The sequence below is a fragment of the Pseudopodoces humilis genome, chromosome 2 (assembly GCF_049639895.1).
Source record: "Pseudopodoces humilis isolate 2021_Gansu_Grassland_sample_001 chromosome 2, ASM4963989v1, whole genome shotgun sequence".
NCBI classification, from domain to species: Eukaryota; Metazoa; Chordata; class Aves; order Passeriformes; family Paridae; genus Pseudopodoces; species Pseudopodoces humilis.
In genome coordinates, this window is record NC_142201.1 from 7,750,382 (window position 1) to 7,759,471 (window position 9,090).

Below are 9,090 nucleotides of genomic sequence, written 5' to 3' on the forward strand. Positions count from 1 at the left end.
TTTATTCCGATTAGTGAAGGTCCTCTGACTGCAAAATACACAGTGCGAAAAAAAAATATTGAGTTTTAGTTCGCTGACACATCAATTTAAGAGAATTATTGCTCTCACATAGAGGCCAAAGCATGTATCTCCCTTCATGTATGTGCAGTAAAAACTAATTGTCAACTTTTATGTAGGGGTGAAAGGGGAGGGAGAGAGGAATGGGAATGGTACCTCTCCGACCTGCAGCAGCATGTTCTGGCTGTCGTGTGTTATCTCAGTGGCGAACCACTGGCATTTCGTTTTATTCCTAAATTCAAAACAAACTCATTGTAAACAGCATCGTGACTTGCATCTTTTCCAGCTGTCTTTTCTCCAAAGAAGTTTCTAGAAAGCAGCTTCATCCAGCTTCTTGGTCATAAAGTCTCACAGATGACCAGAGAGACCACTAATGAAATCCACGACTGGACCGTCTCCTGCTGCGGCTTAAATCTTTCTCGCTTTCCTCACAGAGGCAATTTAGCAGGGGAGGATGCCAAGGTGCCTGGGGTGTGTGGTCATTTCAGAGCCTCCTCTGGGTGGGTTTTAAGCCCTGTCATGTGCTGGAGCTGATTCAATTATGCTATTTCCTGATTTGCCATGATGCTCCCCTCGCCCAGAGGAAGGGGGGCCGCGAGTCCCGCGCGCGCTAATACCACTCAGACAATAGGCATGCGAAATTGATGTTCATGCAATATCTTTAAGTCCCCAGAGATTTGTATTTTAGCTATTGTATGAAACGCTTCGCTTTCATTGCTTCTCTCCTTCACCTTTGTTTCCCAGCTCCCCGTCTCATCTCCTGCCTTGGCTGGGGCTCTGGCTGCTGCAGGTTTCTTCATTGCATATTCAGGAGATCTACTGGTGCAAAGCAACTCATTTTCAGCACCTGAAATTCGCACCGTGAAGGCAGAAATAATCAAATATTTTGAAAAAAACTGGTGAAGCGAAACACTGCACATTAATTATTGTGATAGTTATAGGATAACAACTAATTATTAATTATGATTCCAGCAATTGCTGCCTTGTATTTTGTTGAAATCTTCAGCTTGGCATTGAAATTTGTATGAGTTCCTCTAATGCAGCATTTTTACAATCAAAATATATAGCACCCTCCCATTTTTTGCAGGAATGATTTTCCTCTATGATAAAACAGGAATCGGCCTTTCCTAGGATAAGAAAAGAAGAATTTATACAGCTTACAGCTCTGGCACTACCTGTGCCAAAACCAGAAGAAGAAAGAGAGAAGAAAATGGGGGTTTTCTAATCCCAGCTTTCTCTTAGCCCCAGTCATTTCACCACTTCTCCATTTTCTCACAACAGACTGTCTTTGATTTGCTTTTAAAATGAAGGCCTAGCTGACAGACAACTGTAAGAACAAAGGGTTCCAAACAGGAAAAAAGGGACTTTGGGGAGGCACTGGCCATGGGGGAGGAGCACGACTCCAAAGGGGACACAGGAGGGTTGAGGAGGCTGAGGGAAGGACAGCCTTGTGCGTGGGTCGTGGGCAAATGACAGACAGTGACAGAGAAGAGGGACTGAAATAAAGGGGGAAATGAAAAGAAAGGAATGCTAGGGGCAGCTCTTGGAGCACGAGGTCTCATTCCCCTGCCAGAAGGAGGAAATGAAGAGAGGTAGGAAAAGCTGCCTGCCTGAATGAGCATCCAGGCCAAGTGGAGCTCCTCCCCTGCCTGCCAAGGCTGAGCCCTGATCATCAGGGGGCTTGGTTCGATGTCCCTGCTGAAGGGGAATAAGATTTAGAAGGAGAGTATGCAAATGACTTCAGAAAATGCCTTGCACCTTCCTGCTGAATTTGAAAAGTGCCCAGTGGTGTGGGACCTGTACATGCTGCTCACAGTGGGGAATACTGAGGAAGCACGAGGGCTCCTCCAGGCCACTCAGCCACTCTGCCCTTGTGCCCAGGCCAGCACCTCCTTCTGTGGAGTCTATCTGAAGACACAGGTCCCAGACTGGGGCACAGGTGACTCCAGAGGGCAGGAACAGAGTTGAGGATGAGGAGAGAAAGGGAGAAGTGCTTGGGAAAAACTACCAAGCCCTTTTTTCCTCCTTGCTGTCCCTGCTCTGGCTGCTGATGGCTTTGGGTTGCTTGGAAGACAGATTGGGACCACAGCCTTCAACTAATGTGGAAGAGTTCCCCCCTTGTGAGGGCTGGCTCACCCTCCTCAGCTCCTGAGCTGAGTGGGGACAAGGACAAGGATGTTGTCTTTTCCCCAGTGGAAAACCCAGCCCTGCAGGCCAGGACAGTGAAGGGATGGAGCAGCTCCCCAGGCCAGCCAGGGCACAGTGCCATGGACATATGTCAGTGTAACAGGGAACTGGGAAGGGGAATGGCAGGGGATGAGCAGGCAGTGAGGTACAGGGTGCAAAAAACGTCCACCGGGGAGACTTGTGGGACAGCTCTGGGAAGGATAAAGACTGCCTTTGTAGGACTTTGTGATGCAGCACTACTTCTGCTGGGTGCTGAACAATATGGGTTGTTCCCCATATGGGTTGTTTCCCCATCCAGGGAAAACTGGAAGGAGCTAGAAGCAGGTAGGCGTGTTTGGGATAGACCAAAATGTAATCAGAAATGTGTCCATGGGTGGAAGCCAAAGTGCTGCAGGATTAAAAATAAATAAATAAATAAATAAAAATTTAAATTATTTTAGAACCACTACTTGTCATATCTGAAGTGTTCAAGCATTCAGACCTTAATAAGCAGCACTAACAGGAAGGGAAATTTCTTAATGACAGCATTTGCTACACAGACCTTTATCCGTATCAGAGATGCATAACAGGAGCTGGGCAATCTAATGGAGATTAACTGCTCAAAGGAAATAAAAAACACAACTCTTCCACACGGCACTGGCTGCTGCCTTAGCTCCCCATCCTCTGGCAGCTTCCCAAACACACAAGTTCATACCGTGAATGCTGAATTGGAAAAGCTGGAGGGCAGAGCTCTCATGGAAACCACAGAGGGAGAGCATACATGAAGAAAAGGCTTTCTGCATGACAGGATCTAAACTGGAAGGTACTTCTGCAGGGGAAATAGCCCCACATACCAAGATTGAGCCGGGAAAAAACGGCCTTGCTACAGTGTTGTTGATTAAACCTACCGTGTTTCAAAAAGAAGCAGCAATTTGCTACTTAATTGTAACCAGGCACAGAAAGGAAAGAAAATTAAAACAGTAAGGGAGCATTTTCTCACTGCATCTAGCTCATCTATTTAAAATTTCTGTTCATAGTGACTTATTCCATATGCAGAGTGTAGGCATTTATTTAAATAATAGATAGATATCTATCTCCAGGTACAGAACCAGGCATGCTACAAAGTACACAAACAAATTAATGCTAGGCTCAGTGCCCAGATTAGAAGGTTTACCAAAACAAACAAACCAACCCTAAAAGCTCAGATTTTAGCAGAAGAAAAGAGTCCCAAAATAATGTAGGAAGCATGAAACTAAAAAGTTGTAATGCATCTGTATGGAAATGTATGATTAGCTGTATTACATCAGGCAAGGTTTCCTTATGATAAGCCCTAGACATCTCTCTGAGTGAGAGGTGGTCCTTGCTGTCTGCAAACTGGGGGCTTTCCAGCCATGAGAGAGGAGTCTGTGGTTTAAAGATATGAGATTTGGCCCAAATTGCACACAGAGCAAGATACAGAATGCTTTCCTCCCAGTCCCAGGTTCAGGGATCACACACTGCTGAGATTCAATGGCTTCTCTCTTGAAATTCAGCCCTGAGCTTACTTCTCTGACCTCATACTGTGACTTCCAAGTCAGGGAAAGGATGTTCAGGGTTGAAGTCTGAAACTGTTAAGGCAGGGTTAGAAGAAGACAAGGAAAACCCTGTAGGAGAGATGTCTTACTTGAGAAAAGTCAGTCAGCAAGCAAGGACAATTCAGTATCTGTCTCATTTGCTTTGGAAGGACATAGGAAAGCAGCAGTCACTCAACAGCCTCAGGCCTGGATAATTAAAACCTTTATATAATGTCAGGTAAAAGAGCAAACAGTACTCCCATGGTGTTGTGGTTTAACTCCAGATGACAACTACGCACCACACAGCCAGTTGGGGGAGAGAACTGAAGGTGTAAAAATGAGAAAACTCCGAAAAAACGTAGGTTGAGGTAAATACAGTTTAACAGGTAAAGCAAAAGCCATGAGTGCCAGCAAAGCAAAACAAGGAATTCATTCCCAGCTTTCCATGGACAGCCATGCTCAGGAGAGCAGGGCTGCATCATGTGTGATGGTGACTTGGGGAGACAAACACCACCACTCTGAATGTACCTCCTCCCTTCTTCCTCTTCCCCCAGCTCTATATGCAGGTCATGACACCATATGCTCTGGAATATCCCTCGGGTCATCTGGGCTCAGCTGTCCTGGCAGTGTCCCCTCCCAGCTCCTTGTGCACCTCAGCCTCCTCACTGCTGGGTTGGGTGAGGAGCAGAAAAGGCTGTGACTGTGAGCTCGGCAGTAATGAAAGCGCCCCTGTGTTATCCTACACTGATCCAGCTCAAATTCCAAACACGGACCCATATGAGCTACTATGGAAAAAATGCACTCTGCCCCGGTCAAAACCAGCACACGAGGCAGACTAAAGTCGAACGCCTCCTTCCCACTTGCAGCTCGGGGTTGTAGGTTTTTTTTCTTTTCCAGAGCATCTTGAGCAGATAATCAGAGCGTGCTGACATTCAGCAGTAATCAATTAGCGCCTACTTTAGATTAAATTGAGAATATGTAAATTGGGCTCCTCATCAGGCACCACAGTCAACATTGCAGAGACACTCACCATGCTCTGAACATATCAAACAGATGAAATGCAGAAGTTGTTTCAAATCCTTTTCTAAAATAGGAGACCAGGTGAACTATATCAACCATTTAAGATTACTTTTATCTTCTTTGTTGTTGTTGGTTTCTTTTGGTTTTGTTTTTTCACTTATTTGTTTCTGTTAAATTAGCCTCTATGATTCTTTTGCCAACCTGACACAAAGCTGACAATTTTATGGACTTATTTACATATATAATATGATAAAATGCACCACTTACAAATTAATACAAGGAATCTGACCCTAAAAGGTGCATTACAACATTGTTCCTGCTTATCCTTTGTTCCTTCTTGCAGTGAAAACACGGCCACCACCAAGTGTTGAGAGCTCATGCTGGTCCTGGCAGTGTTTGGAATGATTCCACTTCATTTCTTAAAAGCACAAAGAGGATAATCCTTGGTGTCATCCCACTCCCAGTGCCAGAGCACCCACACCTGCTGGTTAGCCAAGACCCTGCTGGGCCAGCCCAGAAGTCCTACATGGGTACAACAGAAAAGGCTTGCAGGAACCACTTACATCTTCAAACACTGGGCAGGGAGCTTAGGAAGTGTCTTGTAATTTTTCTTATAGTGGGGATTTTTTTTTTTTTCATGTCTGAGCAGCAAACTTTCTATCAGACTCCAGCTTGGGTCAGTGTGCCTGACCTTTCATTATAAATTGAAAATGTTGATTCTTCAAAACTTTCACAGCCTCCACCCTCAGCTGATTGCATTTGGAGAGAGACAATAACTGGACTTCACTTTAAGTGATTATTGTAGAAGGTGCTCATTAAAAAGAACATTTAACGTGTGGGAATGAAAGAAAGCATGGATGTGTTAAAACACATATATTTGAGTGAAGTCGGTGTTTAAAAATATTTTTTTTTGTCTCTACAGATCACCATCTTACTCAGATGGGTTTTTCTTCTGTCCTCTGGATACTTGTGATTGTCAGGACTATCGGGGGTTTGCATTTCATTCTGCTTCAACAAAAGCCCTGTGCTTCAGCCTCCTCTTCTCTCCCCTGTATTATAGGTGAGATTGTTTCTGTAGAGACCAGTTTGTCATTTTTGCTCAAACGTATCCCATTTACATAACTCATAAGGCATTAGAAAAACGCACCCCTCGAACCACACACGCACATATACATGCGTATAAAGCTGTCACATCGTGCCTGCAATAACATAACAACGTACAGCAGATAGATTACTCTTGTCCCACAGTTTGTTTTTGTGATTAGCAGGCATGACGCAGACCCAATAGACATTAACATGTCCGGGAAGCACTCACAATAAATTGCCAGAGCTACTAATAATTTAGATATTTTTATGACTGTTCAGTGCTGGCTAATTTCGTCTAATAAAATCCCATTAAGTTGCTGCCTAGTCCTTTTCTTTCCTCCAAGTCCCCGAACGGGACTTATATGCTAATTGCAACCAGTATATGCTAATTAGACCTCATTTCCATTTCTTAAAGAGATAAGCACTGCCTTGTGCCAACCCATCATTAACACCTCCCACCTTTGCCGCAACCTTTCCGTCTGGCTCCCGCAGAGGAGCGATAAAGCATCGCTCTGGGCTCCGCGCAGCGCCGGGGGCTCCCCGGGAAGGGGGACCAGGGATGCTCCGCTCCGCCCGGCAGCGCGGGGAAGGCAGGGAGAGCTGCCCGCCGCGGGAACGCCGAGCTCTCCTGCCCTCGCAGCCCTTTAGGGGAATTCTCAGGAGTCCAGGTCCATGAGGGAAAAGGAGGCGAGCCCGGGCTGCCGGCGGGTTTGGGTGCTGCGGCTCCCCCGGAGGAGAAGCGGCCCCCGCTGTTCCCGCACGCCCCGGCAGCTCTCTCTCCATCGCGCCCAGCCCACGCGGGCTCATTAGAGCTTCGGGGGAGCAATCAAGAGTTTATCATGCTTGAAGGGGCGGCGAGTCTCCTTGCGCTGCCTAATGTGATTTCGCGGCGCTGCTGTGTAGTCGGAATTAGATCCATATTAAAGATGGGTTAGCGGAGAGGGAGCTCAAGCGAGAGGCAAGCCCCGCTCTGCTTCTTGAAACCACAAGGTGCCTTTTCAGCTGCGGGCTGCCGTGCCCTACGCTTTGCTCTGGGGAGGGTGACCTTCAAACCCCCCCCGGCAAGATTCGTCAGGAGTTTTCAGGCTGAATACAAGAGAATCCAAGCAAATTCTAGGCTGAGTGTTTAGGCCGGCAGCCTTGCCTCATGGTTGCGGGACCAGAGTCTGGGCTTGTCAGCACTGGGGTAATTTCTTGCCCCACCAGGCAAGAAATGAGTCCGTGGGAGTGAGGAGGGAAAGTCCCGGGTTCCACGGTGTAAAACCAGAATAGGGCCACCAGCACGGCACAACTCAGCTGTGAGTTTAGGCGGGTCGCTTATCAGCACATACTTTTCCCTAGAAAAAGCATTTATTGAAATTACTTAGAAATGCCATTTCCCTTCTGCCTTTTTCCAGAAAGCAAATTGCAACGTTTTACTGTCTGAGAAAGACAATTGCAAAGTCAAAGGATCTGGGAATATTAGCGATGCCATTGTTTGAAAAAGAAGCAGCCTCGAAACATCATTTGCAAATATATTCATTATTCTGAAATGCTAAATGCAGTAAGAGCAGGTTTAGCATCTGTCTGCTAACTAGCTCCCTGATTATTACCCAGCGGAAGAAGAACACAGGCAGACAGAGCATTACTCCAGGAAGCCCAGACATTGTAGATGGGAAATATTCCCAAAATATGCAGACCCCCCTGAGCCCCCACCCCAGGCAGGGCTCTTCACATCTTTGCTCTGTGCCGTGCTTGACAAACGAGGGTAGCGTGGCTCCTCATTTTCCTGGGTAAAACGACTCCCTGCTGCTGTCTCCGGGAGCTCTGCGATGTTACGCCAGGGATGAATTCGCCCACGTCCGCCTCAAACTAATGCATTTCCTCCCATAACGAAAATCATTATCCGCCTGATTTCCCCTCCACCTTTCTCATCTCGCCCCTCTGAACACACAGAGCACACTCACACCCGTGTCAGCCCCTCGCTGTCCCCACGGGGGTCACACACGGCGGAGGCGAGCACGCTGCCCGAGTTCTGTCCGGGACAAAGGGCAGCACCCCTGGGTGGCCAGGGTCACCTGCCCGAGGTGACACTGAGCCCCAGGGTGGGGAGCGGGGCAGTGGCCGCTCCCGGGGCCCCGGCAGCACCAGCACAGAGATGCTCGTGTAAGATGGAAGAAGAGGGAAAGGGCATGTGAGGCGAAAATCCATCAGTATGTAGAAACCATCGCGAAGGCTACTTTCTTTTGGTAAAATTAAAAGGACTGGAGGGGTGCTCCCGTGGAGCTGGTCGTTTTATTGCTTGCACATCTCTCTTTATACCTCTCCCTTCTGCTATTACTGATTATTTAACTCTGTAGCTGCACTTTAACTTTAGAAAGAGCTCCAGGATACGGTCCGTTTGAAGGAGGCCGTACAAAATAAAATTTTATATTTTATTGCATTGTATTGTTCAGCATTTTAAAGAGGTAAATTAATCACTAAACTGCTGTTCTGTGCTTTAAACTACCAGCTGTTCAGCGCTCTGAATTACAAGATTTATCCTTCAGGATTTTTTTAAAATTTTTTTTTTTCCACCTTTCATATAAAGACTTTATAGGGAAATAAGAATATGCTGGGGAGCGGAGGAGGGGATTAAGAGACAAAGAATCACACCATGCTTTGGTCTTCATCCCACATCAGATGACTTGGTGACAGCCCTTCCTCTGTGGGCTTTACAGCTTAATTACCTGGATTGTGGGCTTTCCCATTTCCACTCCTTCCAATCACCCTCAGACTTTATTAGTATTTAGAGCATCTTGCTTAGTCTATTGGGTTTTCTCTTCACCTTGGCAGCTGTAGTGTTAAACACACACAAAAGGCCTTCAGTAAGCCCTCATCACTGTGATCTGTGCTTAAATCAAACAGCACAAAGTCTGACCACAGCAGGGACCTTTTTTCATTACAGGTAGAAGTGAGGCAATAAAAAGGAATGTGGGGGAGGGGAGGATGTGTGTGTGTGTTTGCAAACCCCTCCAAGATGTCCACAGGCCCCCTCCCTCTAGGAGAGTGTGCAGGGCTGATGAACGGGGGAAAGGGCGGATGATGAGTAGTTATTCTGTGCCTTCAAATTCCCATCTTCTCCTTTAGTTTTTCTGAATCACTTCTCTGCAATTTTCATTGAAGCACTGGGTTAAGCAGCACGAGCCATCTGACCCCTTCCCTTTCTTTACACCTGGCTGGAGGCGGC

General features: G+C 46.7%; 1 long non-coding RNA gene across 1 annotated transcript; it reads left to right on the forward strand.

The window, feature by feature from the left end:
• The first annotated feature begins 4,782 nt into the window (after positions 1–4,782).
• Positions 4,783–7,878, forward strand: LOC148184780 (uncharacterized). Its single transcript, XR_015771980.1, has 3 exons — positions 4,783–4,877; positions 5,719–5,856; positions 6,298–7,878. It is a non-coding gene; the product is annotated as an uncharacterized LOC148184780 (long non-coding RNA).
• The last annotated feature ends 1,212 nt before the right edge of the window (positions 7,879–9,090 follow it).